A 10,513-nucleotide genomic window follows, 5' to 3' on the forward strand; every position below is an offset into this window, starting at 1 on the left:
CCCCCGCACATTGACTGTAGCGGTACCCCCTGTATATAGCCTGACTAACCTGTACCCCCGCACATTGACTCTAGCGGTACCCCCTGTATATAGCCTGACTAACCTGTAGCCCCGCACATTGACTGTAGCGGTACCCCCTGTATATAGCCTGACTAACCTGTAGCCCCGCACATTGACTGTACCGGTACTCCCTGTATATAGCCTGACTAACCTGTACCCCTGCACATTGACTGTAGCGGTACCCCCTGTATATAGCCTGACTAACCTGTACCCCCGCACATTGACTGTACCGGTACCCCCTGTATATAGCCTGACTAACCTGTACCCCCGCACATTGACTGTAGCGGTACCCCCTGTATATAGCCTGACTAACCTGTACCCCCGCACATTGACTGTAGCGGTACCCCCTGTATATAGCCTGACTAACCTGTACCCCCGCACATTGACTGTACCGGTACCCCCTGTATATAGCCTGACTAACCTGTACCCCCGCACATTGACTGTAGCGGTACCCCCTGTATATAGCCTGACTAACCTGTACCCCCGCACATTGACTGTAGCGGTACCCCCTGTATATAGCCTGACTAACCTGTACCCCCGCACATTGACTGTACCGGTACCCCCTGTATATAGCCTGACTAACCTGTACCCCCGCACATTGACTGTAGCGGTACCCCCTGTATATAGCCTGACTAACCTGTACCCCCGCACATTGACTGTAGCGCTACCCCCTGTATATAGCCTGACTAACCTGTACCCCCGCACATTGACTGTAGCGGTACCCCCTGTATATAGCCTGACTAACCTGTACCCCGCACATTGACTGTAGCGGTACCCCCTGTATATAGCCTGACTAACCTGTACCCCCGCACATTGACTGTAGAAGTACCCCCTGTATATAGCCTGACTAACCTGTACCCCCGCACATTGACTGTAGCGGTACCCCCTGTATATAGCCTGACTAACCTGTAGCCCCGCACATTGACTGTAGCGGTACCCCCTGTATATAGCCTGACTAACCTGTAGCCCCGCACATTGACTGTTGCGGTACCCCCTGTATATAGCCTGACTAACCTGTACCCCCGCACATTGACTGTACCGGTACCCCTTGTATATAGCCTGACTAACCTGTACCCCCGCACATTGACTGTACCGGTACCCCTTGTATATAGCCTGACTAACCTGTACCCCCGCACATTGACTGTACCGGTACCCCCTGTATATAGCCTGACTAACCTGTACCCCCGCACATTGACTGTACCGGTACCCCCTGTATATAGCCTGACTAACCTGTAGCCCCACACATTGACTGTAGCGGTACCCCCTGTATATAGCCTGACTAACCTGTACCCCCGCACATTGACTGTAGCGGTACCCCCTGTATATAGCCTGACTAACCTGTACCCCCGCACATTGACTGTAGCGGTACCCCCTGTATATAGCCTGACTAACCTGTAGCCCCGCACATTGACTGTAGCGGTACCCCCTGTATATAGCCTGACTAACCTGTAGCCCCGCACATTGACTGTAGCGGTACCCCCTGTATATAGCCTGACTAACCTGTAGCCCCGCACATTGACTGTACCGGTACTCCCTGTATATAGCCTGACTAACCTGTACCCCTGCACATTGACTGTAGCGGTACCCCCTGTATATAGCCTGACTAACCTGTACCCCCGCACATTGACTGTACCGGTACCCCCTGTATATAGCCTGACTAACCTGTACCCCCGCACATTGACTGTAGCGGTACCCCCTGTATATAGCCTGACTAACCTGTACCACCGCACATTGACTGTAGCGGTACCCCCCTGTATATAGCCTGACTAACCTGTACCCCCGCACATTGACTGTAGCGGTACCCCCTGTATAGCCTGACTAACCTGTACCCCCGCACTTTGACTGTAGCGGTACCCCCTGTATATAGCCTGACTAACCTGTACCCCCGCACATTGACTGTAGCGGTACCCCCTGTATATAGCCTGACTAACCTGTACCCCCGCACATTGACTGTACCGGTACCCCCTGTATATAGCCTGACTAACCTGTACCCCCCGCACATTGACTGTAGCGGTACCCCCTGTATATAGCCTGACTAACCTGTACCCCCGCACATTGACTGTAGCGGTACCCCCTGTATATAGCCTGACTAACCTGTACCCCCGCACATTGACTGTAGCGGTACCCCCTGTATATAGCCTGACTAACCTGTACCCCGCACATTGACTGTAGCGGTACCCCCTGTATATAGCCTGACTAACCTGTACCCCCGCACATTGACTGTAGCGGTACCCCCTGTATATAGCCTGACTAACCTGTACCCCCGCACATTGACTGTAGCGGTACCCCCTGTATATAGCCTGACTAACCTGTACCCCGCACATTGACTGTAGCGGTACCCCCTGTATATAGCTTGACTAACCTGTAGCCCCGCACATTGACTGTTGCGGTACCCCCTGTATATAGCCTGACTAACCTGTACCCCCGCACATTGACTGTACCGGTACCCCTTGTATATAGCCTGACTAACCTGTACCCCCGCACATTGACTGTACCGGTACCCCCTGTATATAGCCTGACTAACCTGTACCCCGCACATTGACTGTAGCGGTACCCCCTGTATATAGCCTGACTAACCTGTACCCCGCACATTGACTGTACCGGTACCCCCTGTATATAGCCTGACTAACCTGTAGCCCCACACATTGACTGTAGCGGTACCCTCTGTATATAGCCTGACTAACCTGTACCCCCGCACATTGACTGTAGCGGTACCCCCTGTATATAGCCTGACTAACCTGTACCCCCGCACATTGACTGTAGCGGTACCCCCTGTATATAGCCTGACTAACCTGTACCCCCGCACATTGACTGTACCGGTACCCCCTGTATATAGCCTGACTAACCTGTACCCCCGCACATTGACTGTAGCGGTACCCCCATGTATATAGCCTGACTAACCTGTACCCCCGCACATTGACTGTACCGGTACCCCCTGTATATAGCCTGACTAACCTGTACCCCCGCACATTGACTGTAGCGGTACCCCTGTATATAGCCTGACTAACCTGTACCCCCGCACATTGACTGTACCGGTACCCCCTGTATATAGCCTGACTAACCTGTACCCCCGCACATTGACTGTAGCGGTACCCCCTGTATATAGCCTGACTAACCTGTACCCCCGCACATTGACTGTACCGGTACCCCCTGTATATAGCCTGACTAACCTGTAGCCCCACACATTGACTGTAGCGGTACCCCCTGTATATAGCCTGACTAACCTGTACCCCCGCACATTGACTGCAGCGGTACCCCCTGTATATAGCCTGACTAACCTGTACCCCCACACATTGACTGTACCGGTACCCCCTGTATATAGCCTGACTAACCTGTACCCCCGCACATTGACTGTACCGGTACCCCCTGTATATAGCCTGACTAACCTGTACCCCACACATTGACTGTACCGGTACCCCCTGTATATAGCCTGACTAACCTGTACCCCGCACATTGACTGTAGCGGTACCCCCTGTATATAGCCTGACTAACCTGTACCCCCGCACATTGACTGTAGCGGTACCCCCTGTATATAGCCTGACTAACCTGTACCCCCGCACATTGACTGTACCGGTACCCCCTGTATATAGCCTGACTAACCTGTACCCCCGCACATTGACTGTACCGGTACCCCCTGTATATAGCCTGACTAACCTGTACCCCCCGTACATTGACTGTAGCGGTACCCCCCTGTATATAGCCTGACTAACCTGTACCCCCGCACATTGACTGTACCGGTACCCCCTGTATATAGCCTCGCTGCTGTTACTTTACTGCTGTCTTTATCTATTTGCTATTTGTTATTTGTTATTTTTTACTTACCTATTTTTTCTTAACACTTATTTTTCTTAAAACTGCATTGTTGGTTAATAAGGGCTTTTCACTGTAAGGTCTACAACTGTTGTATTTGGCACATGTTCAATTTGATTTGATTAGATTTGACATTTACAAATTGCAAGTGTAGAGGGCAGGAGTACTACCTCAAGCAGTTATTTAACCATGTTATGGTGTGCTTTTGGTTTACCAGTTGAGGTGAGGAAACCATGATGTTGCCACAGGGTTCCAAAAATGTTACAGACACCAAAAGCGTACTGAGAGTCAGCATACACTGTGAGGGATTTTCCCTTTCCCAACACACATGCGCCTGTAAGAGCAAAAAGCTCTGCTGCCTGTGCAGAGAAGTGGGAGGGCAGTCTAGCTGCCTCTTCAATACTGTGGGGTGTACATACAGCATAAGATGCAACTGGATCACCTGAAGAAGAACATTAAGCACAACCATCCACGAAATAGATTGAATCACTGCTAGGAATTGGCACATCTTGGAGATCAGGGCGTGGTTTACACAAGAGGTCAACCACCTCATTGCAGTCATGTGCATCATCAACCTTACTCCCCAGACTGTTTGGGGAGTAAGGTTGCAGGGTTTAAGACAGTGCAGCGTTTCAAAGTAGCTTGGGGCATTGTTAATAACACGTTCTTCCAATGTAACAGCCTTGCGGGGGTGAGTTGTGCTGTCCTTGCCTGTGAGATAAGGAAGAAGACAGAATGAAGCACATGAACAGTCAATGGCTGCATAGCTACAATGTCAGCACAGGCCAATACTGCCTCCGTTGCTGCCGCCACAGAGAGGAGGCAAGGGAGCAGTGCAAACGCAACAGCATGGAGACGTTTCCAGTAGAAACCAACAGGTCTCATCTCACCACAGTTTGTGTCAGTACTGATTACATAAACCCATTTTTTTCCAAAACAAACAAATGGAAAGGTTTGGAGTGATCAGATAACCCCAAACAAGGCGACAATGAGAGTGCCCGTTTTTCACCATCTTTAGTGCACTCAAACTGATCCCCCATGGCCAAGGGTTTCAAATGAATGAGATCAGACAGAAGTTGGACCATTTTAGAGTAATCAATTAACCACACTCTACAATAGCCTGTCATTCCCAGCAGTGACAACGTCTGTTCTTTTGTACTTGGTTTAGGAACCCTGTCCGTAGCCAAACTCCTGCCTCCTGGTGTAATCACATGGCCTAAATACTTAACAGTTTGTTGGACACATTGAAATTCGTTTTTTTTTCAGGTCTTGTGGCCATTATCAGCTAGGAATTTTAGCAGTGCAACAGTATCAATTTCACATGATGATTCTTTGTCAGGAGAGCAAAGAAGGAGGTCGTCAATGTACTGAACAAGAGTGCTCCCTTTAGGGGGCACAAATGACAGCAAGTTGGCCCTCATTGTGGGGGGGCTTGCAACGTAACCTTGGGGCAGAACCGCCCACTGATAGCGCTGTCTTTGAAAAGAAAACGCAAACTAGTACTGAGAATCTGGGTGCACAGGAATGCTAAAAAATGTATTAGCCAAATCAACAACTGTAAACCAATTTGAATCTGGCGGGACAGAGGAAAGGATAGTGGCTGGGTTTGACACAACTGGGGCCCTGGCGTACACTGCATCGTTAACAGCTCTAAGATTTTGTACCATTCTCCATTCACCAGATGCTTTTCTAACAGGTCAAATTGGCGTGTTGCAAGGTAATGACGTACAGGTGACAACAGCCCTCCTGCTCAGAAGAGAGGTCAGGATTTTGCCAATGCCTGCCTCTGCCTACTTATGCACGGGGTACTACGCTTTGTGGGGTTGATATGTGCCTTTAGGAGAGACGGTCACAGGCATTGCTCCTCTCATCTTCCCTATGTCATATTCATCCTTTGCCCATAAACAGTCCGGAACCTGAGACAACAGTGCGCTGTCAGGGGCGGGCTGGTTAGGTGCAAGGGGAACAGGAACTTCATTGTCCCATCTGTGCACTGCGTGCGTGCCCCAACCACAGAGGACAATTCTCTCCCGTCTGGCGAGCCTCCCAATCCATTGCCAACCTCACGCCCCTCACCCATGTACCAAATTCTTCCCATTTGGTATCCTTTATCTTGGAGATAGAGATACGGGAAACTGATTGGGGCACAGAGAAAAATTGTTGCTGTTCAATGGTTACATCAGCTACCACACCCAAAGTTCCTTCATACAAATAACATATTTTCAACTCTTCCTGCTCTTTCTCATAATGCCACAGTGATTCAAACAAATGGCCCTTCGACCATGACTAAATTTGGCAGTGCAGTGTAAGTGGTCGGACTTAGTTTGGCCTGGTTGAGCAAATGCATTCAGTGTGTCAAAGGGGTCAGAAAAGTCCCATGAATAATACCAATCATGGCCTGGTACTTCCGGCGTGGTATTGACACTGATGCTTGGAGCAGTTACTACCAGGTCCTCCTCACTGCAAGAAATGTTAACTCCTAATTTACACAATAGGTCTCTTCCCATGAAATTTACAGGGGAGGTAGGACAATAAACAAAAGTTTTATAACCAAGTTTGACCAAGAGAGGTTTAGTAAGGTTCTCTACCATTGGATTACCAGATGCCCCAATGGTCTTTATTAAATATTTTGACAACAGAACTTTTACATTTTTACATTTAGATAAAATAGTAATGGTTGGCCCTGAATCGACCAGGAAGGAAATATTCACACCGCCCACACACACATTCATATTAGGTGAATCTGCACTGTTAGAAGATAAAATGGGATACTCCCCAAAGTGGCATTGTTGGCTGTCTTTTCCTTCTACTTCCTCCTCATCCTACCTCGGGTTTCCCCCTCTACCCTGTGGGTTAGATGCTGTCACATGTGGTGGTGATGGATAGCAGATATCATTGACCTCAGCTTCATCATAACCACCCATAGCCCCCCTGTTCTGGGGGCAATTTCTTGAAATGTGGCCAGGCTGTTGACAGTTATAACACCTCCGCGGCCCCTTCCTTTTCTTGCTCTTCCAGACCCCCTTCCTCTTCCTTTGTCTCCCAAGTTCCCTGTGTTCACTTCCTCATAAAACATCAGCTGGGCACTTGCCAGTTTCTTCTGTTGTTCCTCCCTTCCTGCAGCTTGTGTACAGCATGTGGCCAGACTGTAGTCTGGGGATGAGATTCTGGTGGAAAACTGGTTCCACCATTGTGCCTCTCTATGTGAGGGGGAGGGGGAAGATCCTTCATGATGTCCATTCTTTCTCCCATTTCCCAATTCCGCTGGACTAGGACGGTTGGAGCGGCGTTCGCGTCATGACCCTCCACTGGATGTGGTATTGAGGGGAAACAGTGCGGCAGAGGGTGGTGTGAAAACAGGAGAGGGAGGGGTTGTAAATCTGGATCAAGTTCACAAGTCATTTCGGTGACTAGTCGCTCGGGAGGCTTAGGGTCTTGGCGGGAGCGGTCCTGAGGTGTCGGAATTCTACTCTGGAACTCAGTGTGTATGGTGGTTAGAGGCGTGTCTTTTTCTTCTTCGTCTTCCTCAGATTCTCCACCGTCTGCCCCCACAGCCCCCACTCCTGCTGCTGGGGGTCCTTGTTGTGGAGGTGGTAGCTGTTGTTGAGGTGGGGGAGCATAGGGTGGTGGACGATGTTGATACAGTTCTTCTTTACGTATGTTCCTACTTGCTTTGCCTTTCTTCAGCTTTCATCATTACCTCTGCACCCTTCTATGCACGTTTCCTCTCTCTCTCTGTCCTTGTCTCTGCTTCAACTTCCCACTTTCTAAAATTATCCAATTCTATGTTATTTTTCTTGCCTTTCCCTAGTTTCTCCAACTGTTCTCTGACTAATTTCAACTTAACGACACTGAGGGTGCCTTCTTCTGGAAAGTCTCCATTTGTTAAGCAGGGCCATTGCGACACATCCTCGACAACACTCGAACCCCACTCGAACCCCGTTGAACCACTGGAGAGCTAGTCCAAATTGGTATCGTACCTACAGAAAAAGTAAACACCGTTTTTCTATGATACTTAGTTTCAACTGTCCCTAATCTGATATTCAATTCTAACATGTTCAGTGTATTAAACTAAGCATATACAATATAGCCGTATAGATTTGATGATGTTTAAATGTTTAAGTTAAAATGGGGCTGGAATAGAGGAGGCAGTGCTCCTGATGTCTTTGTGCTGACTCTGTGGTTCTAAATCAGTAGTTTAGTAAACTGTCAAACATTAACTTGCTAGACCATGATGCAGGTCTGTTACATGCAATATTTGCTTTGTGGACTTCACCAGACAAATGTTCTTCTCCGGTTTTGTGATGAAACAAACATATGTGCAGTTGAATTTATTCCACCACTGTGTGACTGTTGTCTTTTTGTTTCACAGCCTTATTGTCTATCACGTGGGCGTGTGAACGAATGGGTTATTGAGCAAACAACGCAAATACCACAATATGGCTTTTTTACTGGCTTGCCTTCCCCAATGATTTTACCCAGGCATCACTACTACATACATGACCGAAGACATCAGAAGGGTCTTAATACGGTACGCAAGATGAGATATTCATTTGACAGACATAAATTATGAATATTCCTATGGGAATTGAAATAGGTTGTGCCTTCAATTCAATACAACTGTGTCAAACCAGTCATGGCAATTATGGTGATATTGTCAGAGCATACAATCTTATACTGTACACAATGACATTAATATATTCAACTCAAACCTCTCATACCACTACACTTGACACTCACATGCGACTTCTGCTATCAGAATACAAAGACCGCATTGAAAAGACAGGTCTAGACGCACAAAGTTGCATTGTGGCTGGATTGTGCTCAGATTTGGCCGACCACTTCAGAAGGTGATCAGGAATGCATTGTGTGCAGATTCATCGTCAATCTGGAAGCAATCAGGCTACCGAAAGCTCATACAGTCGGAAACCTGGTCTCAGAGCATTTTGTATTATTCTTTATGTAAATCTGGAGACACTCCATTTAGTATGATACACTCTTAGAAAAAAAGGTGCTATCTAGAACCTAAATGTTTGTGCGCTGCTGTCGTCGTACCTGGAGGAGAGCCCGGTCGGCACTCATCAAGACCACCTCCAGGTATCGACGACAAACGGATCGCCATTGGACGCTGGCTCCCCGGTGTCGTCTCGAGTAGAAGGAATGGCTATCCACCCGGGATCTACCCCTCCAGGTGGAATCCTGCAAGCTCTCCCCCCGGTTTATCGGCCCGTTCCCCATCTCCAAGATCATTAGCCCCTCTGCTGTTTGTCTTCTGTTGCCCCGTATCCTTCATATACATCCCACCTTTCATGTGTCCAGAGTCAAACCCATGTCTCACAGCCCTTTGTCTCCCATTTCCAGCTCCTGCTTTTTCCAGTCTCTCTTTCATCGCCCTCCTGGTTGTGACCCTTGCCCTTCCTGACTCCGAGCCCGCCTGCCTGACCACTCTGCCTGCCCCTGAGCCTGCTGACCTGTACCTTTGCCCCCCTCTGGATTACCGACCTCTACCTTACCCTGACCCTGCCTGCCGCCCGGTACCCCACCACTGGTTACGGACCCCTGCTATTGTTTATTCGACGTGATCTGCATCTGGGTCTTACCTTCATACCTGATAAATACAACTTATTATGTGACTTGTTATGTGACATTTTTACACCTGAACTAAGTTAGGTTCGCTATAACAAAGTGGTTGAATTCTTATTGACTCAAGACATTTCATATTTACATTTTTTATTGATTTGTAAAATTCTCGAAAAACATAATTCCACTTTGGCCTCCCAAGTGGCGCTGCTGTCTAAGGCACTGCATCACTAGAGACCCGGGTTCGACCCCAAGCCGTGACCGGGAGACCCATGAGGCGGCGCACAATAGGCCAGTGTTGTCTGGGTTAGGGGAGGGTTTGGCTGGCCAGGATTTCCTTGTCCCATCGCACTCTAGCAACTCCTTGTGCCAGGCCGGGCACCTGCAAGCTGACTTTGGTCACCAGCTGGACGGTGTTTACTCCAACACATTGGTGCGGCTGGCTTCTGGGTTAAGCGAGCAGTGTGTCAAGAAGCAGTGCGGCTTGGCGGGGTCGTGTTTCGGAGGACGCAAGGCTCTAGACCTTCCCCTCTCCCGAGTCTGTAGGGGAGTTGCAGCGATGAGACAAGACTAACTATCAATTGGATACCATGAAATTCTGTATCAAAAAAATCCACTTTGGCATTATGGGGGTATTGTGTTTAGGCTAGTGACAAAAAAACTTTTTTTAATCAAAATGCGTTTTTTGGAGAGATGAGTTGGGATTGGTCTGCCATATAGCACGCTTCTGTCTATTTGGGCTGGTAATCCTGTCTAACACAGCTTTTTGATATATATATATTGATAAGTGTTGCTTTCCACTTTCTGAAGGACCGAGTTTTGAAATCAGTGAAATTAGAGTATGATAGCTAAGGAGATTGTCTTGACTTCCACCGAAGTTGGTCCCTCTCCTTGTTCGGGCGGAGTTCGGCGGTCGACGTCACCGGCCTTCTAGCCATCGCCAATCCACTTTTCATTTTCCATTTGTTTTGTCTTTGTCTTACAAACCTGGTTTCAATCCCCCAATTACGTGTTCATTATTAAACCCTCTGTTCCCCCATGTTTGTTTGTGAGTAATTGTGTG

The sequence above is a fragment of the Salmo trutta genome, chromosome 16 (assembly GCF_901001165.1).
Source record: "Salmo trutta chromosome 16, fSalTru1.1, whole genome shotgun sequence".
Lineage (NCBI taxonomy): Eukaryota > Metazoa > Chordata > Actinopteri > Salmoniformes > Salmonidae > Salmo > Salmo trutta.